The 22808-nt window shown below is 38.4% G+C and overlaps 1 protein-coding gene and 1 non-coding gene across 2 annotated transcripts in view; one reads left to right on the top strand and one right to left on the bottom strand.

Moving 5' to 3' along the window:
* Nucleotides 1–22808, bottom strand: part of THEMIS (thymocyte selection associated) — a 223192-nt gene that overhangs the window by 66910 nt on the left and 133474 nt on the right. The gene's annotated exons all lie outside the window — the stretch shown is intronic.
* On the top strand, nt 4287–4421 carry LOC142454049 (small nucleolar RNA SNORA42/SNORA80 family). The gene has a single exon (XR_012785581.1). It is a non-coding gene; the product is annotated as a small nucleolar RNA SNORA42/SNORA80 family (small nucleolar RNA).

The following is a 22808-nucleotide window of genomic DNA, read 5'->3' as shown; positions in this document are numbered from 1 at the left end:
AGAGCTTTTGCCACCTTCTTTCGCCGTTGAGGCATGACTCAAAAGAGGAAGTAACATCTCTAAACATCAATGAGTAACGGGAACTTGGAAGGTACCAAGTATGAATCTCGGAAAATTAGAAGTTGTCAAAAAGGAAACGAACCGCATAAAGATGGACTTTCTAGGCATTAGTGAACTGAAATGGACTGGTATTGGCTATTTTGAACCAGAAAATCATATGGTTTACAACACTAGGAATGACACACTCAAAAGGAATGCGGTTGCCTTCATCATGAAAATGGGCATTTGAAGATCAATCTTCAAGTACAGTGCGTACAATGCTGTCCATGATAGTTATCTCTATCTGCGTTTAAAGAAGCCAAATCAGTATAATTATTATTAAAATTTCTGCATCAATCACCAAATCTATCAACATCTGAAATTGATCAAACTTGCCATCAAGATAAATTAATATTTATTGGTGGTAGGCATTCAAAAGTTAGAAACAAAGAGGAAAGAACAATAGTTGGAAAACATGGCCTTCATGATAGAAATGAAGTCAGAGATCACATGATAGAATTTGTAAAACCATAACTTCTTCAGAGCAAGTATTTTTTTTACCACAAAACAAACATAGACTTCCCCAGATGGAATACATAGAAAATAAACAGACTACATCTATGAGAGGACCTGATGGAGAAGCTCACTTTCAGAGCTAAAACCAGTCCAGGGGCTGACTATGGAATAGAGCATCAACTGTCAGGATGAAACTAAAGAAAATGAAAAAAAAAATCCGTGAGAGCTAAAATATGACCTGGAGTCTATCCCACATGAATTTCCAGAGCATCTTATGGAGAGATTTGCTACGTTGAACACTAAATGTCAGAAGACTGATTAGTTGTGGGAGGACCTCAACTACAACATTCATGAAGAAAACATAAGGTGGTTAAAAAATACGGGGGGAGGTGGTGGATCAGCTTGGATGTCAGAAACTTTCTCTTAAACATAGACTCTCTAGGGCGCACATAATAAATGAAGTGACTGACCCGAGCAGAGCATTTCAAAGGGAAGCTCTATCAGACAGTCACACCTCATAATGCAATGTGCCAAGACTTAATGTTAGAAAACACATCCAAATGGAAGAACGTGCTCAGTGTACCTTAAACTGAAACAACTCGAGAAAAAATTAAATCTTTGAGTTATGACATTGAAAAATTGTATGGACAAATATTGAATGATGCAGGAAGCATCCTAAGAAGATGGAAAGAATACAGAGTCACTATACCAAAAGGAACGAATCCATATTCAACTATTCCAAGAGGTAACATTTGAGCAAGAACCAATAGTACTTGAAGAAGAATTTCAAGGCAAAATCAAAGCTCCAGCACTTGTTGGAATACCAATTGAAATGTTTCAATAAGCTGATGAAGCACTGGAAGCACTCAATCATCTATGCCAGGAAATTGGAAAGGCAGCTGCTCGGCCAACACACAAGAAGACATCCACACTTGTACCTATTCCAAGAAAAAGTGACCCAATAGAATACTCAAATTATGGAACAATATCATTATATTACATGCAAGTAAAATTTTGCTGAAGATCATCCCACAAAGGTTGCAACAGTTCATTGACAGGGAGCTGCCAGAGGTCGAAGTAGAATTCAGCAGAGGCTGAGTAACAAGGGATAATATTGCTGACATCAGGTGGGTCTTATCTGAAAGCAGGGAACACCAGAAAGATGTTTACTTGTGTGTTATTAACTATAAATAGGCATTAAACTGTGTGAATCATATAAATAAAATTACTAGGAATTGGAATTCCAGAACACTGTTCTACTGTGGCACGTAGACTCAGGCAATTGTTCAAACCAAAGAGCTACCTCTGTGTGGTTTAAAAGCAGGAAAGGTATGCATCCGTTTTGTCTTCCAGCATCATAATTATTCAGCCTGTAAACTGAGCAAATAATCTGAAAAAACTAAGGAGAATGCAGCATCGATGTTGAAAGAAGGCTCATTAACAACCTTAAATATGCAAAAAACACCACTTGATGCAAGCAAGTAGAAATGGAAACCCCTGCTGATACTGCTTAAAAAATTACAGCCTTTAATAATATGGAAACTCAGTGTAAAGACAACCAAATCCCTCATAACTGAACCAATACACAATATTGTGATAAACAGGTAAATGACTGAAGTTGTCCAGCATCTCATTTTACTTGGCTCCACAGTCAATGCTCATGGAAGCAGTAGGTTAGAAATTAAGAGGCATATTATATTGGCAAATCTGCAGCAAATCCTTTTTAAAATCTTAAAGAGCAAAGATGTCACTTTGAGTTTTTACGATACTCCTGACCTAAGTCATGTTTCAATAACCTCATATGCAGGTGAAAGTATAAGAAAGGTTAGAGGCGAATTAACGCATTTGAACGATGTTACTGGGAAGAATCCTAAAAATACCATGGACACCCAGAAGAACAAATCAATCTATCTTGGAAGAAGAACAGCCAGAGTGCTCCATAAAAGAGAGTATGGTGAGACTTCATCTCGCATATTTGGGACATGTTATAAGGCAAGATCAATCCCTAGAAATGGACATTATGCTTGGTAAAGCAGATGGTGAGCAAAAAAGTGGATGGGCCTCCCAGAGATGGATTCACATAGTGCCTGCAACCAAGCAATTGTGCAGATCATGCAGGAGCAGGCAGTGTTTTATTCTGTTGTATATAGGTCACTATGAGATGAAACTGACTCAACAGCACCTAATAACAATATAATTTAATAGACATTAATAGGTCTTGAGTTCCTAAATTAAAAAATATCTAAATGCTTTTCAAATAAAAGTAGCTTACAGGTCTCATCAAACTTTGGATTTCTATTGAGATAGGGGTGGTGATGTCAGTGAACACAAATTATGATATTCCAGTAAAATGCTTAGCATCTTACATGTTGTCAGAATATACATCATTTCATTGTCCTACAATGCTAAAAGAATCTTATGGCATATTGAGATGACATAGCACATGTCATATCAAGAAAACTGGTTACCGATTTGGTATCAATTAATATGACTTTTAATTATGTAATTTACAAGTTCTCTTCAAAGGAACAGCAGAATGTCCGCAACATTCTCATCCTATATATAAGTTAGCAATCAGTTATAAATCAATTGAATCCTAGAAAATGATTCATGGAATGTAACTAAGATGTATCATTAAATAATTACTTTTTAAGAAGTATGTTGTCTTCCTTAAATTATTAGAAACTTTAACTCAACTTCCTTAACTTACAAAAATTAAAACAAACTTCTTACTATGCTATTGAGTTGCTTAGACTCGCTGAAACTCTACAGGAGAGAGTAGAACTCCATAGTGCTCCCGGGGCTGTAATCTGTGCAGAAGACTACCACATCTTTCATCAGAGTGACTGGTGGATTTGAAGCACCTGTCCTTTGGTTAGCAGCTGAGTACTTAACCACTGCACCACTAGGTCCCCTTCTTTAAGTTGACTTTCTAAAATTCCTAATGTAAAATCCCAATATGCAAGCAAGTTATTTCTATGGCTTTCCAAGTACAATTCATACTTAGCTCCTGTCAAGTTAAGAAGTTAGCACACAACCATTATCTCATTAACTTGCAGATCTATGCCACAAGTGGGGCTATAAATTCTTGGGAAAATGTCTGCCACACTTCATGTTATCAGCAATCAGTTTCTCTTTTGCAACAGCACAGAAGATGCAAATTACTGTATGACATTCTCTAGCAGAATGCTTCCATGCCCAAATTTAATTTTATTCAGGATGGCTGAATGCCCACTGCCTCTGATGGCCACTTTTGACAAGATGATAATAAAAATAAGGAAATGACTATGATTGGTATACAAACATTTTTGGAAAGCATTTTGGAAATGTTAATTGTGTGTTTGAAGTGTTTGGTGTTATTCTTGTAATTCTTCCTTCACTCAGTTGCATCATCAAACATTGTGCACTAATTATTAACTATGTGATTACATGGCAACCATCTCGCTACAGAAATTTAAAAAGAGGCTGGAGTCAGCAGGCAATTTTTTGGATTTTATTAAGTAAGACAAATTACTTTCAAAAGGTGACCTTCATCAGCGTTGTCTGTCACTTATCTTTCTTCAGGAAGCAGCAATATCTCCTTGAACATCAAAATGTGCCTGTTCCTGACAGTCCAATTTTCAAAATCCCCCAAGAAAATGCCACCACAGTTAATATTGGATTTTTTTCCTGAAAGTAGGAAAAATATCATGAACTTTCAACAGGGACATTCCTTCATGAGAAAGTTTCTTGCATGGGTTTGGATTTGTGGCAGGTCCAATCCCATGGGCCTCTCACAGTGTCCCATGCGAAAGCAAACTGTCACCCCGAACCATTGCCTGGCTTTACCCCTGTGGGCTTCAGGCACTGAGGCGGGTTGCACAGTGGGGGGAGGGGGGAGAAAGTTTCTACTGATTTTTGATTTTTGTTGTGGGGGGTAACTGAAAAAATAGAAAAGCAAAAAAATTCTTTATCACCTTACTTTAGAATGGAAACATTTTAAAGATCTATATTTCAGAATCAAAAGAGTATTCTGTTATTCCATAGCAGAGCTATCCCTATAGAACTTTCTGGATGATGCAAATGTTCTGTACTTGTATGGTCCATCACACTTGACTACTGAACACTTGCAATGTGACCAATTCAACTGAAAAACTAAATTCTTAATTCTAGTTGGTTGAAGTAAAGCCGGTTGGCTAGTGGTCATTGCTGCATTCATGGGTTGTAAAGAGTGGGGACTGGCTTGAAGGCAAGCAACAACACAAGTCTGGGTGACCACTGAGACAGGGAATGTGCCTGTGCTCACATGAAAATACACACGAGCTTTTGAGCTCTTATAGGTAACACAAATTAGCTCTCATTAATACTTGTTACATTAGTCACATGTCCCCCAGTGAAATCCATCACTTTAAAATGACTGGTTTAAGTAATGTAAATGACACAAATTAATTTCATCTATATCATTTTAGTTTTTAAAATATGTCTATCAGAAAATTTAAATTATATATATGCTCTCATTATGTTATTATTGGACAGGTCCTTTCAAAAGGAGACACAATAGACAAATCTCACCAATTGCTAAGGACTGATTTATTTACATTTAATTAGGGAAGAGATAAATGTGAGCACAAAGTTCTCTACTACTCATTTAGTAAGAAAGACATCAAAAATACATATACAAAGATTGATAGAAGTCTTTACAAATGGGAACACTGGCTACGAAATTGCTAAATACCTAGCTTTGTACATGCTTGGCCCCATTTAATATTCGATGAAGCACTAAGACTATTTACTGTCTATATTGTTACATCAGCTCAATCCCCCTCCCCCTCCCCAAATGTATTTCTTTGGCTGAAGTCGTCCAACTGGGGGCTTCTTTACCCCAGTAGCTTCCCTTTATTTTGACAGAGAGTCATCACTGAGGAAGCATTAAAAAGTCAGTGTGGTACAAAATGTGTGTGCGCAAGAGAAGGCTGTGATCAAAACGATGTTAAGTATAAAACAAACTGCCTATGAGTTAAAGGAGTACAAAATAATTTTTGTAAAACACCTACATGCGCACACACACACACACACACACACACAGATAGTAAAGCCTTGTAGAGGGCCTGAATGGAACTCTAGTCCAGTAGCCAGCCCCATCTTAAATATTTCAAGCTCAATTTCCTAAAATAATGCACTTGGTAATCACTGATCCAGTATAAGTACGATGGATGGGTATTGTATACTGGCATTGTCCTAAGGGAATATAAATAAATATATATATTTAAATCTTGCTGGTAGAGTGGTTAAGTATTGAACTGTGATCCACAAGGTAAGCAGTTTGAAATCACCAGCTCTCCTGAGGGGCTGGGGGATGTGAGGTGTGTAAAAGAGAGGGCTTTCTACCCCCATAAAAAGTCACAGTGTCTCAAACTCCCTATAGGGAGTTTGTGCAGTCAGAATTGACTCTATGACAGTGGGTTTGTATTTTGCTTTTTGTTTGTTTGGTTGGTTGAAGGCAGTAGCATGCCTTAGTAATCTGTGTGACTTACATTATTGTCTGAATTTTTTAATTCTCCCAGGCAAATTTTGAGCCCTGGGGGTGCCATGTTGGGTAATCATTGGTCTGCTAAAGGCAAAGGCAGCGATTCAAACCCACCAGACCTCTGGGGGTACACACACACACACACACACACACACACACACACACAAAAGAGGCTATCTGCTCTTATAAAGATCTGCTGCCAAAGAAGCCCTCCGTGGTATAATGGTTTAAGTTTTGGGCTGTGAAATGCAAGGTCAAGAGTTCAAAACCACCAGGTGCTCTGCAAGAGAACGATGATGCTCTTTATGGTCCAGGAACCCAGGGGCAGTTATCCACTGTCTTATAGGCTCTCTGTGAGTCAGAAAGAGCCTGAGGGCAGCGATTTGGGCTGGAGCCAACTTGATAGCAGTGGACAAGGCAGAGGGGGCAGCATAGGAGGGATATATAGCTTTTCACTTCTTACCTAAAATTTAGGAAGTTGTTCTAACTTGATTTTTCTCCTTAAAGAATGATATAAATATTGTTGTATGATTTATTCTCCTTCTTCCTCCACATTATCATAAAATTAGACCCCCCAACTGCTGTATGAGTTTATGCCTCATTTTGTTTTGACATCTCCATTTGTATGGGCCACCACCAGGGAAAGCTCATTAACTGTGCATTTCAAAGCTTCACGTAAACTGCAAGTGTCCCATAAATCTAGTCCTGTTACAGGAGACCCTTGCATTCTCAAGGGACACCCCTGAGACTTTCAAGAATTCTCAAAGTCAAGAATACTATTATAGTACATAATTTCTGGCTAAAAAAATCAGTAATACAGAATAAAAAAATGGAAGTGGTCTCTTCAGACTCTTAATGGTTCCATAAATGGAGGGCCAAAACCATGTATAAATCTGTTTGGGGAATACAAATTGTTATTTTCATTGGCTTCTTTGGTGCTCGCTAACATTATTAGTTGGCTATTTTCTGGGAAATATTTCAGAAAGCAACAAAAGTTTCATCACGCCATGAATGTAACTCTGTGGGAGATGATGAAGAGAGAGCAATAAAAGCCGGAGTTGAGATGGATTGTCAACTAAGAAAAATGGATGAAGAGGCTGAATGCAGTACACTAGCTTCAAAGAATAAGAGATTAAATGTCAGGTCTTGAGAAAACTACAGATGATTGCATCTGTTGTTACATTTCAAGAGTGTTTGCAAATAATGAAGAGTATTATGTAATGCCAAACATAAGGACTTACTCAAATGATACAATCAAAGTCTAATTGGATTGGATAGATGCTAGGTGGACAATGGCATATGATTTTTTCAGAAAAATCTGTCATCATTCTTAAATCAATCTTTACTGAGATTCAGGGATTCATCATAGGGCTCATGTAATATCAAAGAAATCAAGAGGTAGTAACCAAATTTCAGATCATCTGCCCTCATGGCTTTCAATTGTGGTTAATACTTGAAATGGTGTGTAATATTATCTGTCTGTGAATCCTGATATGAGAAATCTCATTCTCAGTCAGCATCACTGGACCCATTACGTGGCAGTTTGGACTGCTCTGTCGGATGGACTGCATATCTCCTTTTGGTACACAGCAAGAAATCTAAAGTGAATTTCACACATTCCATCTAGCTTTTTTATTGTTGGTGGTTTCATGCCAAAATACATAACTATGTTCAATGTAACGTGAGCCAAGCATACTATTGATTAGAATTTGGAAATCTTTGTTTTAAATATCTGAAATGAAGTGATGCTTTTGATGTTTAAAAAATGTTGGTTGTTGTAAAAAGAGTGAGCTCTTTTCTCTTTTGCTTTAGAACTAAGGAAATCATTTTTTTAAGATAAGGACCACATCACTAGTTGAGAAGCAGTAAAACAATATAGCAGGTGCTGATACAGTAAATGATGAGTGTTTCTTGATAGTTTATATTAGACCCTCCAAAATATCCTCTTTTTCCTTATACTTCATGTCATTGACCTATGATATACATGTCCTTGACTCAAAACTTACCCTACATAGTCTGGGCCTAGATCTTTAGTAGTTTGATTCACATAAAATAAAGGGTGGTGACTCAATGCATGAATACCTTCGTTTATTAAATTGGAACTCTATGATGCTCACTCTCCCGACACAGCGGCTGGAGCCAAAGTGGGTGAACAAGTAAATGTGGTGAAGAAAGCTGATGGTGCCCAGCTATCAAAAGAGATAGTGACTGGGGTCTTAAAGGCTTGAAGATAAACAAGCGGCCATCTAGCTCAGAAGCAACAAAGTCCACATGGAAGAACACACCAGCCTGTGTGATCGAGTGGTCCCAAAGGGATCAGTTACCAGGCATCAAAGAACAAAAAATCATATCATTGACTGCACACCTCCATGATAGGATCGCTGAAGACAAATGGGTGCACAAGCAAATGTGGTGAAGAAAGCTGATGGTGCCCGGCTATCAAAAGAGATAGTGTCTGGGGTCTTAAAGGCTTGAAGGTGAACAAGGGGCCATCTAGCTCAGAAGCAAAAAAGCCCACATGGAAGAAGCACACCGGCCAGTGTGATCACGAGGTGCCAAGGGACCAGGTATAAGGCATCATGCAAAAAAACAACAACAACGATATAAGTGTGTGTATATATGTGTATATGTATATATATACCATATTAAATGAAGGGGGAAGTGCAGAGTGGAGACCCAAGGCCCAAGTGTCAGCCAATGGAGATCCCCTCATAGAGGGGTTTAGGAGAGGAGATGGGTTAATTAGGGTGCGAGGTAGTACCGATGAAGAACACAGCTTTCCCCCAGATCCTGGATGCTTCCTCCCCCCAACTACCATGATCTGAATTCTACCTTGCAGGACTGGATGGGGCAGAGGCTGTACACTGGTACATATGAGGGCTGGAGGTACAGGGAATCCAGGGTGGATGATACCTTCAGGACCAAGGGTGTGAGGGGCGATGCTGGGAGAGTGGAGGGTGAGTGGGTTGGAAGGGGGGAACTGATTACAAGGATCCACATGTGACCTCTTCCCTGGGAGAGGGACAGCAGAGAAGGGGGGAAGGGAGACTCCGGATAGGGCAAGATATGACAAAATAACGAGGTATAAATTACCAAGGGCACATGAGGGAGGGGGGAAAGGGGAGGGAGGGGAAAAAAAAAGAGGACCTGATGCAAGGGGCTTAAGTGGAGAGCAAATGCTTTGAGAATGATTGGGGCAGGGAATGTATGGATGTGCTTTATACAATTGATGTATATATATGTATGGATGGTGATAAGAGTTGTATGGGTCCCTAATAAAATGTAAAAAAAGAAAAGAGGAGAAAAAAATGATTAGGGCAGGGACTGTACAGATGTGCTTTATACAATTGATGTATGTATATGTATGAACTGTGATAAGAATTGTATGAGCCCCTAATAAATTGTTAAAATTAAAAAAAAATTTTTTTAAAGATAAAAAAAGAAAATGATTAGGGCAAAGAATGTACAGATGTGTTTTATACAATTGATGTATGTATATGTATGGATTGTGATAAGAGTTGTATGAGCCCCTAATAAAATGTTTTTTAATTAAAAAAATAAATAAATAAAAAATAAAGGGTGGTGAAGGAATACTATGCTCTCCCATTAAATTAAATAATTATCATTTTATCCTCAAGCAGTCCTCTAGGCACAACAATACTGATGAAAATGAAAAAAGCATGCAGAAACAATTTCTCCAATGTACCAACTGATCATACAAAATCTGCCCCCACAACCCTGAGACTAGAAGAACTAGATAGTATTTGGCCTTTACCACCAAGTGCTCTAGAAAGGATCACATTAGAAGGTCCTGGAAAGAGTAGGAGAAAAAATTTATGCACAACTCAAAATCACCGAGAGACCAGGCTTTTAATCTAAGAATAATTCATTCTTGTAATGTGACCCTGCTTGATACTTGCCCTCATGAAGTGATCACTGAAGATATGGATGCTATAGCAACAGGTAGGGAAGGAATCAGATGGTGCTCGGCTATTAGAAAGGATGGCATCTGAAAGGCTTGTATGAAATTAAAACAAGCAATCATCTAAGTGAGGGGTCAGCTCACTGAAAGAGCACACCAGTCTGTCTAACTCAAAGACTGTAAACAACAAAATCCATGATCAGAGGAGGGAATTAATTTGACCTTCTATTCTGCACACCTAGTTTGCCTAAGCCTATGAATGACAGTGAAAGTCCAAAATACGTTGGTAGAGTTCCTATGTAGATTAAGCTTCCATTGAATTCCCTGGAACCATTGACCAGGGGAGTGGAAAATCTTACCTTCAGAGAGAGTGTATTGGAAAATGAATTACTTCAGATATCAAACTCAAAACTTGCTGCCATCAAGTAGGTTCCTGGCTTGTGGTAAACCTATGGGTGGAGTTGAGCTGCCCATTTGGGACAGTTGTGATTAAAACTTTGTGAGAGAGAATGGCTTCATCTTTCTGCGTAAAGTAGTTGTGTTTGCTGGACTTTTCAGCTGGCAGCCTAGCGCATGGTCCATTATACCACTGGGGCTCCTATGGCAGATATTGTTAGGTTAAAGTTTTACAACTATTGTTAAACTTTGTTAACATCATTCTTTCCCTTTTGACTCATTTTCAGCTTTTTCAGGTTAATGGTATCATCTGTTTTCTTTTCGATTGCAGTTTTTCTGCATCTTATTTTGTTGTCGCATTTGTCTGTGTGTAATTTTCTTTATATTAAATCAGGGATAGGTAAATCTATATAGAGAGTAACTAGATCACATTTTTGTAGAGTTATATAGCCAGGAAGGTTGAGGAAATGCAGAGCTAATAATAATGGATACAAGAATGAAGAAAATGTTCTAAAGTTAATTGTGCTGAGGGTTATACAATTCCTTTTAACATAATTAAACCATTGAATTGTATGGAACATGAATTATATGTCAATAAGACTAACAAAAGATCAAAGGGGAAGCATTTGCACAGGAAAAAGCTCATAAGGCAGAAAGGGATTGAAACGAAGGATGCATGCAAATGGTAAGCACAGGGAGGAAGTGGGAAGAGTGCTATTATATTACGGGATTACAATCAATGTCCCGACAGAAAATATGCATGAACTCTTGAATGGAAACTCAACTTGCTCTGTAAACTTGCACGCAGCCATAAGGAAAAGTTTTTGGTTTTGTTTTTTAGGTTTTTTTCAAAGAGAGCAAGAGGCCAGGTCTACTGGTGGGAAAGAACTAGGTGTTCTCCAAGAGACTATGGCCCTCAATCCCCCTTCATGTCTGGAACTGACTTCATTCAAGTTCTAGAATAATCAGCACTGTAAACTCAGAAGTGCAGGATTTACTCAATGGTCAAGTTCAGAGGCATAAGAAAGAAGGAGGAAATGGAAACAGGAAATACTTGGAGAAAACAAATAGGGAATGGTACATGGAGGGAATGGAATGGATGATTTCAAACAAAATATGTATAAATTATTAAATTTCTGATGATCTGATCTATAAACCTTCACCTAATTTACAATATAGGATTTTGCTTTAAGCGTGTTTTTTTTTCCAGTGCAGAATAAATGTGCGGTAACATTATTTATCTTGCAGGGATTCTTCTTCTTCCCTTCTAACTAACTTAATGCCACATTGTTTCTGAGTCCATTAACAACTGCATGCACCTTTCTCCCCAGTTGCTGCTGTCAACCCAACAAGCTGTGCCTTCTGACTTCAAAGCACTAATGTTTCTTGCTTGGTCATCAGCTGTGTACTCCGAAGGGAGATTTGGCTTACCTAAAAGGGCACTAGAATTTCCCATGGAGATAACAGAAGAAGGATCCTCATTGCTGTTTCCTTTTGAAATATGTATGTCTCTTCCTCCAAGAGACAAAAGACAAAGGGACACACAGGCTTTTAGGAGAGAATTGGGACTAAGTGTGCAAGAGAACTTCTAAACACTGTTAGTGATATTTTTAAAATTCAAGATATTAAAACTACACAATTAGCTCAATTATTTACATGGAGAGAATTATTCAGATAAAAATTGAGGAGTTTCAAACATATTAAAATATTTCCAAATAAATGTGCCCACGTGTTACTCATAATTTCTATAGTCTAATAATGAACATACGTGTGTCCATGGGAAAACTCATTAGCTGCCACGGAGACAATGCTGCCAACTCATGTGATCCTACCGGACAGGGTAGAATTGCCCCTGTGAGTTTCTGAGACTAACTCCTTATAGGAATAGAAAGTCCCATCTTCCTCCCGAGGAGAAGCCAGTGGTTTCAAATGGCAAACCTTGAGGACCACAGCCTAACCAGTAACCTCTATGCCACGCGATCTGGTAAACTCTGCTGTAATAAAGAGAATAGCCAAGTCACCCTTAAGGGACGCCTCTGTCTTAAGAGGCCGTTAAGAATTGAGATCAACTCCAAGGTATCTAAGAGCAACATCAGGTTCTAATGTTTTTAGTTGTCCTGGCCTTAGATCCTATGGCATAGCGTTTTTTTTTGCTTACATATGGCCATTCCACTACATCTGTGCATCTTAAACAACACAAGTATTCGACTCTGTCAGACATGATGACAGTGTGAACACAGCATCAGAGTACAGAATGCATTCAAATTCATTTGGAAGTTATTTTTTGCAAGGTGGTTCACTGAATTCTAGTGAACTTTGTGCTCTAAAAGAAGATTAAAATGTTAATTATATTTGGGGAGAATTATTTGATTTCCTAAAGCCACGCTTCAAACAAGAGGTTTAATTAGGAAAGAAACAGACTAGACTAAAACTAACATTTTTAAGGCTCCTGTTAATTTGGTCAAATCACTTGAGCTAGTGCTCCTTAGCTTGATTAGTTTTGATCTACTCAATGACTGGAAAGAGTGTTTTAGACCTCCAAGTATAAGTTTTTTATCCTTATTATCAATAAATGAAAACACATACCACATTTAGAGGACTTTTCTAGCACGTGGCAATGTATGAAGGGTTTTCCATGCACTATTTTCTGTGGTATCAAAGAGGTATCTAATCTCATTTTACAGGTGAGGAGAAAAGCAGAGGCGAAGAGGCACAAAGTCCGAACTAACAGGCTCTCTATTGCCAATCCTGTGTTCCGGCTGGCTTAAGAGGATTTTATTTTAATGCCATTAGATAAGGGATTTTAAAAATTACCCTCTGTTTCTTAGTAATTATTAAACTTACTGTGGAAATTGGAACTGTGCAAGTTTTTATTTAAAGTTTGCCTAACGATCATTTACCACCAAAGATAAGATCTGTTAATTGCATCAATGATCCCCCCCACCCCCCATTCTTTGTGGCTTGTGGTCAAGTACACATTAAAATATACACCCTTACCTTATCATTTATCCTTTCCCACTCCCCATGGTTCCTTAAAAAGCATGATATGCCCTTAGTGTACCACATGGATATATCATACATACATATATGATGCTATGGAAATGTAGTCTATAGTATGATTGCTTTTAAAATACTTGATTATAGACTTGTTTAAATACTTGATTAACTCACATAATGATGCCTCTTAATCTTCTTTACTTTCTAAAACACCTTCATCCTCCTCACTCTTTTAGAATGATTTTTAGTGCAGGTGTTCCTAGCTTGCTAAATTATTCCCCTATTTAGTTCTCTAAATGTTTCCCCGGAGCACTGGAAATTCATGGTTAAGCATTCAGCAGCTAACTGAAGAGTTAGTAATTTCAACACACTGACCACTCCATTGAAGAATGATGTGGCAGTCTGGTTCCATAAAGATTTACAGTCTTGGACACCTCAGGGGGGCGGTTCTCTGCCTACAAAGTTACTATCAGTTGTAATTGACTAAGGCAGTAATGGTCTTTGGTTCAGTAGCTGGCTTCCGAATGCTTAGTATTTAAAATAATGTACATATGAGGGTGGTTATAAGGTAGATAATAAAAAGTAGAATTGCTGTATCAAAAATATACAGTGGATTCGAAAATGTATTCCTTCACACTTTATTTTTTCAAATCTTTTAAAAAAATCTTTGCCCCCATGGGGGAAAACACCCTGGTTTAAAAGTTTTCTTCTCCTTATTTTTCACTGGTACTCAGACTTGTTTCCTGAGTCAGCATCAACCACATGCCAGTGAGCTTGGTTTTCTGGTCATGTGTTTATCGACCACTTGTATTCCTGTGAACTATCCGTATCATCGGTCAATTTTTTTTCCAGAGAGGGCGTTTGTTAGTTCACTCAGAATTTTTAAGGAAGCATCTTTGATTATGAGCTAATTAAATGTTGTCTTTATTATTCATTTGTTTAAAGATTAGTTTTTGACCATCCTCTGAAGAAACTTAGATGTTATTTATGTATTTATTTATTTTTGGTAAAATAGAATTATACTCCCCGCCACTCCATAAACTATACACGCCACCTATTTAGAAGTATCCTGCCAACTGATTCTAATTTTTATGTCTCTTTCCTTTTAACAAGAGCAATATCTTTTTAATCCCATGTCATTCTGATGTTTATAGTCTCCAAAAATCTAAAATATGTAAGAAATTTCTTTCTAGTTAAGTCTGTAGAGGTGCAATCTTTTCACACAGACAGTACACTAACATGAGAGAAACTCAGTTATCAAGGAATTGTTATTTTAGAAGAGGCAAAATTTGTTTGTTAGATTTCTGTTAACTCAGCCAGATTTAATCTCAATATAAAAGTGAATTTCTTTTAAATCACGTTTAAAATAAGCACCAGAATTCAATGTGTGTATTCCGTGTTGGGCTGCTAGCTACACGGTAACAGATCAAAGCTACCAACTGCTCCCAGGGAGAAAAACTTGGCTTTCTATCCACATAAAGAGTTACAGTCTCAGAACCCAACAGGGGCAGTTCGATCTTCTAGGGAAGCTACGCGCCAACATCGACTCAATGGCAACGGGTTTTTGAATTAAGCTTAGAAAGGCACGCAGATACCAAGGGCTCAAGTAGAAAGAAAATGTTTTGAGAATGATGACGGCAACAATGTACAAATATGCTTGACTCAATGGATGGATGGGTGGGTGGATGGGTGGATGGGTGGATGGTGGATGGATGGGTGGGTGGGTGGGTGGGTGGGTGGGTGGATGGATGGATGGATAGATGGATGGATGGATGGGTGGGTGGGTGGATGGATAGATAGATGGATGGATGGATGGGTGGGTGGATGGATGGGTGGATGGGTGGATGGATGGATGGGTGGATGGATGGATGGATGGATGGATGGATGGATGGGTGGATGGGTGGATGGGTGAATGGATGGATGGATGGATGGATGGATGGGTGGATGGATGGATGGATGGATGGATGGATGGATGGATGGATGGATGGATGGATGGATGGTTGGGTGGTTGGGTGGGTGGATGGATGGATGGGTAGATGGATGGGTAGATGGATGGATGGGTGGATGGATGGATGGGTGGATGGATGGATGGATGGATGGATGGATGGTGATAAGAGCTGTACGAGCCCCAATAAAACGATTGTTTTAAAGAAAGAAAGGCATGCTGACACAATCTAATTACTTAAAGGATTTGCATAACTTTGTGCATGATTTTAACTGGAGAAGAATGAGTAAGAAGTTAGAAATAATCCCAAGAGTTTACTGAGAAGAGAATAAAGACACAGGCCGGAAATGCGTTTATTTGGGGATTAGAGGAAGAATATCACTTTTTTAAATGACCTCCTATAGCCAAACTCATGTGTAAGCATTAAGGTCTATCAGAGTCTTTGTAGCACCAGTGTATTAAAGAACTACTGTTTCTCATAATCACGCATATTGATGATACATTACGACACAATGCATAGACCAAATCTTAATGCTCTACATGTTCAAAAGAATATTTCCATTTGTATAACATGTTTGAGTGAAATTCCTTAACCTTTCACCATCATTCAAATTAGAACAACGTAAAAAAGGGTTCAAAGATCTCCTTTAAAATTTATATTTATGAAATAAAATGTATTTATCCTCCTATAATTGATAATCAGTTGTAAATTTAAACTTCCACTAAAGTATTTTAAGAAAATTTATAATTACAACAGCAAGATTACATATATTTTCATTACACTTAGGATAGTTGGAATCTATAAATGGCTAAAATTAACACTTACCTTTGTAACAAAGCAGCCCCTCAAAATATATTTTTTCAGCATTATCTAATGTTCCAGAATACATCCATACTAGATTGTCTCTAAGATCACCCTAATGATCATTGCCTGCCGATATTAACGATGTGATGCGGTCTCGGAGCCCTGGTAGTAGTGTAGACGATTGCGCACTGTGCCGCTAATTGCAAGGTGGATGATTTAAACCCACTAACCATTCCACAGGAGAATGATGGCGTTGTCTGCTCTGGTAAAGATTCACAGTCTCCGAAACACAAAGGGGCAATTCTGGTGTCCTGTAGGATCCTGGTGAATTTGAATGAACTGAGTGGCGGTAGGTTTCTGTTTGCTGTTTTTGAGGGAGGTCGTGGGTGTTTAATTCCAAGATCTTGATCGAATGCGAGCGGGGTGTAGTGACTAGCTTCCAACAAGTCCAATATGGCGGAAGCGATGAGATCTTATTCTGAGATCTGAGTATAAGCAAGGTTACAGCTTCTGTCTGAGACGCGCTTTCTCTTGGCTTGCTCAGGCTGCATTGCTGCCTTTCCGTGAAGCCGCTCTTTTAAATGTGTTCTTATTATTACAAAGGTTAGAGCTTGGCAAATACATAAATGAAATCAAACCCACAGGTTCCTTTCCAGAATTTTGTTAAGTAGAGTATATGCCTAAGCTGAATATAAAGATCTCAATACATTCATATCAAACAGCTGGGAGAATTATTGAGCCCTTGAGATAGCAATGTAGGTCTCAAAGCCAAGGCTCTGAAATTGCCAACCATTTTGGCACCATCTAACAAACAGAGAAATACATACAGATGACATTCTTTCCTATAGCACAGAATGTGGAGATTGAATTTGGGACTGAATTCTAATTTAGATATAATAAACTAGCTTTCCCTTTTAAAAAATGATTATTGTCCCACCCTCGACATTGGTTGGCACCAAACGACACTGCGATCTCTTTCAGGGGGTTTACTCGTCAAATATATTTTCATGATTCCTCACATGTTTAAGCTTTTTTTCTCTCTTTTTAATTCACCATCCACTTAAACCAAGCAGCAAAATATTTAAGCCATGTCACCAAAATGATCATTTTCCATGTGTCTACCATTTATTCTTTAAAAGGAAATCAGGACAAAGAGTTCATTTTCTTGATTGTGCAGAATGCGCAGTTTTGCATTAGATTTCATTTTTATGTGAGTTATAAAACACAGTACTTCATTCCTCCAGGTTCCTGAAATGTGTTTACTAAAGTCTAGAAATGAAAGTTTCCCAAATGGGGGGATCATTTTATCCTAAAAAAGTGAGAGGTGTTGAAGCACAAAGGAATAATGCCCGCAATGCTGCTTGGACCCAAGCTTTCACTCCATGGATTCAATTTTATGATCTTGCACAAAAGCAGATTTATCTAACTCAGGAGTCACTTCATGCTATATATCTCCAGGAGGTACATATTGAGTTATTACAAAATTTTCTCTCTCCTGAGAATCATAGACAAGAACTCCATGAAAGAAAATTTCTGCTGAAAACTGAAACTACAGAACTGGTTACCCATGATGCTCAGTCAGTCCTTCAGAAAGATAGTAGGGAGCCTGCTTGAGACCCCACGTCTCCGTCTGAGTGCTCGACCTCACTTCCTCTAGCGTTTATCATTTTTTCTAAGGAAGTGAAGGCCCTTCTTCCTTCCTGGTTCCACCTTCAGCATTTAACAATGATAAACTGTGCCTTTAAATTGAGTCTTACTTCACACTCATTCTCTGTCACAATACACCCTCCCAAATCTCTATGATGTAATAATAACGGTGAAGTTTTAGTATATTATCACAGAAAAAGGGAAATGTACATTGTCGTTGCAAGTGAGTCATGAGAATAGATGGTGAATTTCGGATAGAGTTCTGAACTCCAGTCATGGAGGAATAAATGTCCTCCATCATTTATTCATGACTTCACCTGTGTCCCTTTGCTCCCTCATCTGCAAACCAAACTTTTAAGTCATTAAAAATGTGTATGCGCCACAGAATAAAATACTGTTTCTGCCTTCAATGACTTACTTATATGAAAACAATATTTCTAATATCTTTTGCAAAGTGCTATAATAAAAATATGTTCTGATGCTCTTAGTTCAGGTTTCTCTAAAATTGTAAAGCCTTTAATTTGAAAAGTAATTAAAATGGTGCACCTCTCAACAAAACTCCCGGCACCTTCTTCGACTCTCATTGTTCTATTAAAACACATGTTAAGAAAGGACAGTCCTTAAAATATAATTGATCTCATTGTACTCTCCTACACAGTTTTGTTTCTATCAATATTTCAAAACATTTTGTTTTATAAGGAAGAGTTTGGAGGACAGTTTATTTATATGGTAACATTTTTCATCAAAATTCATCTCCTTGAGTCCACCTTCCCTTTATTCAGCAAAGTCTTTACTCATTTGGGGGATATATCCTTCCACTCACTCCACTAGAACTGAATGAAGCTTCATATCCAATGCTAAAATAGCATATGCAGCCTAGATTAGTCCATTTCATCCTCTTGGCTACACACACACACACACACAGACACACACAATTCCTCACAGATCCACACATGGTCCAAAGATTCACACATGCCAGTGAGAAGAGAACAATCCTCCATTTGTGACGTCTGCGTGAGTCAGAGCAGCCCGGGTGGCCCAGTGCGCTGCTAACTCCAATACCAAGCGTTTGGATCCATCGGCTGCTCCATAGGACAGACATACGCCTCTTCGCCTGCACAGAGTTACAGTCTTGGAAACCCATAGGGACAGTGCTACCCTGTCTGATAAGGTTGACATGAGTCAGAATTGACTTGATGGCAGTGAATTTGGTTTTTTTGTTTCTTTGTTTTTGCTTGGTGTGAGTCATTGGTGACGTAGACCCTCTCCTTTCAGGGAATCAAATGGCTTGATTAGGTGGCCCTGTAGAATCTAGTAGATATTAGATTGCCATGGAACTATGAACAGAACGAAGTGGGCAAGAAGACATGCATACTCAAGATAAACCAACTTGAGATGGTGGCTCTGTTAAGATCTGAAGGCCAAAATTCAATTTGAATAGAAAGAAACTTCTAGCCAAGAAGAAGCCATAGCCAATCATTTCTATGTTTCTCCATTTAAACCTGAGTAAATTACCTGGTAAACAATTGGAGAGAAGAATGTGATTTTGTTTGCTTAACAGTAGTTTTACTTGCTTAAATTCTGTTTAAGAATGCACCTTGTTCAGAAAACCAGGTTCAAAATAGAACAAGGTTTTCTCAAAACAAAACAAAAACCAATGCCGCAGAGACCAGGCCAACTCGTGGTGACCCAATAGGATAGCATAGCATTGCAGCATTGCTGCTGGGCGTTTCAAATCCTGGAACTATGTGTAGTAGTTGAAAGTGATGTCTTTCTCCCTCAGAGCAACTGGGGGTTTCAACTTGCTGACCTTGTGATTTCTAGCCCTACACATACCCACAGGCTATCATATATCCTCCTGGCCATCACAAAAGGAGGGCCTCATAATTGTTCTAATGCCAAATGCACCCAATTTTGTGACCCATTATCTAAATGTCAAGGTGGCATAATGGGTTATACATTGGGATGTTAATTGCTAGGTCAGCAGTTCAAAACTACCAACTCCTAGGAGGGAGAGAGTGGGACTTTCTATGCTCATAAAGATTTAATCTCAAAATCCCACAGGGGCAGTTGTCCTGTTGCACAACTAGGTCCTAGAGGAGCACTGAGTCAGAAGGGACTCCATGGTGGTGAGTTTGGTGTGCTATCTAAATTCCAACCCTGAATTATCATTAAAGTTCCTTGTATTTTCTTTAAAAATTAACCTGGGTTTGCCTACTCCTTGAAGTACTTAGTTCAGAATCTTCTGGACCTTGTGAGTCCCAATTTGTGAAGGTATTTTTTAATCATTTTATTGGGGGCTCATACAACTCATGACAATCCATACACAATCCATTATGTCAAGCACATTTGTACATTTGTTGTCCTCATAATTCTCAAAACATTTGCTTTCTCCTCAAGCTCTTGGTATCAGCTCCTCATTTTTCCCTCCCCCCCCATCCTTCCTTCTTCATGAACCCTTGATAATTTATAAATTATTATGATTTTGTCATGTCTTACACTGCCCAATGTCTCCCTTCTCCCACTTTTCTGTTGTCTGTCCTCCAGGGAGGGGGGTAAAAGTAGATCATTGTAATCGGTTCCCCCTTTCTACCCTACCTTCCCTCAACCCTCCTGGTATCACCACTCACACTACTGATCCTGAAGGGATCATCTGTCCTAGATTCCCTGTGTTTCCAGTTCCCATCTGTACCAGTGCACATCCTCTGGTCTAGCCTGGTTTCTAAGGTAGAATTGGGATCATAAAAGTGGGGGGGGGGGACATTAAAGACCTAAAGACAGTTGTATGTTTTATCATTGTCGCTACATTGCACTCTGACTGCTCATCTCCTCCCCATCACTCTTCTGTAAGGGGATGTCCATTTGCCTACAGATGGGCTTTCAGTTGCTACTCTGCACTGCCCCTCATTCTTAATGATATGATTCTTTTGTTCTTTGATGCCTGATACCTAATTGCTTGGACACCTCATGATCACACAGGCTAGTATGCTTCTTCCATGTGGGCTTTGTTGCTTCTCAGCTAGATGGCTGCTTGTTTATCTTCAAACCTTTAAGACCCCTGATGCTATATCTTTTGATAGCCAGGCACCATCAGCTTTCTTTCCCACATTTGCTTATGCACCCACTTTGTCTTCACCATGTGTCAGGAAGGTGACCATCATGGAATGCCAGGTTAATAGAACAAAGTGTTCTTTCATTGAGGGAGTACTTGAGTGGAGGCCCAATGTCCATCTGCTACCTTAATACTAAATCTATAAATATATGCATGTAGATCTAGTTCCCCATAATCATATACAAATATATTTACATATGTACATACCTGTATTTAGACTTATACAAATTCCCTTTGCCTCCTATTTATTTCCTCTATTTCATTTTACTTTCCTCTTGTCCCACTATCATGCTCATCCTCCATTTGGGTTTCAGTAATTCTCTCGGTTACATTCCCCTTGATCAAGCCCTCCCAGGACTCTTACATCCTCCTCACCACTGATTTTGGATCACTTGTTGTTTCCTTGTCCTTGGGTTTGTTAACACCAGTTTCTTTCCCATGTCCCCCTGTAGCTCTCAGTCCCATTGTTTTCTCCTCCAGATTGTTTATGCAGCCTATCTTATGTAGATAGACCTTCAGAGATAATAGTATGCACAAAAACAAGATAGAGCAAAACAAAGCAACAAAAAAAAAAAACAACGACCAAAGAAGAAGAAGAACAAGAAGAAAGAAGGGCCTGTAAATAGTTCAAGGTCTGTTTGTAGACCTTTAAGAGTGTTTTCTGGTCAAGCATGATGGAGTGTCAGTCATGCCCTGGCCCCAAAGTCTATTTTTGGTAATCTCTTGGGACTTCCTGTTCTGCTCCCTTTGCTGTTCTGTGGCACACCCTTCGTGCTTTGCTTGGTATGGTGGGGTCAGATTGGGTGCAATTCCCACACTGTGTCTGCAGTGTTGTGCCTTGTCAGGATGTCGTGTCTTGTAGTTGGGCCAGTCATATGGTTCTCTCTGTGCTTCGGCTACTCTGAGTAGGGATATTATCCTCAATTCTTCGTGGACCAGGATATGCTCCACTCTCTCTTCCTCCCTCTTCATTTGCTCCCTTGTGTCTAATTAGACATGACCCTCTCCCTGAGTGAAGGTATTTTTTTGTTATCTCTTTTTCTATTCTTTCAATTAAAGCTATTTGCTTTAACTTGAGTTCATTCTTTGATGGAACCTAGAGGAAATAAAGCCTAGGTATACTCAAGAATTTGGTCTTTGAATCCAGCAACTCCTGAAAAAGCTTATCACCTGGACTGTTAATTTTTAAATTAACTTAACTCAGGCTGTGTTTGCATGAATTTTGTATCATGAGTAACTCAGAGTCCTAATTATTAAAAAAATAATCTGTTGAAGGATTTTAATTCCCAACCAGAAGATAGCAAGGGCAGTAACACTATCAATATATGAAAAATATTTATGTTACACAAGAAAAAAACTATGTAAAATGAGGTTAAAAATTTGGCTGTTAAAGAAACAATTATTTTTCTATAACAATAAACATATTATAATTAAAAGCTTTATGTAAAGTATCATTCTCACTTTTATATCTGTAGTGGTGAAAGGGTTACAACAGAAAGATTTTTAAAATAAAAGCCATCTTAAATAACAGCTGAGATAATATTATAGGAAATTTTAATCTTTATGAAAATTCAGTGTCTTGAGGAAACCAATAACTATAGAAGATAATGAAATAAAAATGAATGCCTTTATTAAAATGAATCATATGTTATTCTATTGAACGTCTTTTTTAGAGAAGAGTAAAAATAGTACCTTTGATAACTAATTAAAATTGCTAAATATTCTAATTGTTATTTAGGTTTTTTCTTTTTAGCCCTTTCTTTGAGTTGTCATTTACTTAGTGTGACAAACTTGAGTTTACTGATATTTCAGGGACTAAAGGATCCCCATATTTGAACATCAACACTCCTTTATGAAGCAATCTCTTGAGGAAGCAGCTTTATTTGTTATTAAAGATTTAAATATTTAATTAAAATCAATGAC

This window comes from Tenrec ecaudatus, chromosome 7 (assembly GCF_050624435.1).
Source record: "Tenrec ecaudatus isolate mTenEca1 chromosome 7, mTenEca1.hap1, whole genome shotgun sequence".
In the NCBI taxonomy this organism is placed as follows: Eukaryota; Metazoa; Chordata; class Mammalia; order Afrosoricida; family Tenrecidae; genus Tenrec; species Tenrec ecaudatus.
Note: the sequence above shows the minus strand (reverse complement) of the source record. Positions and strands in the feature narration are given on the sequence as shown.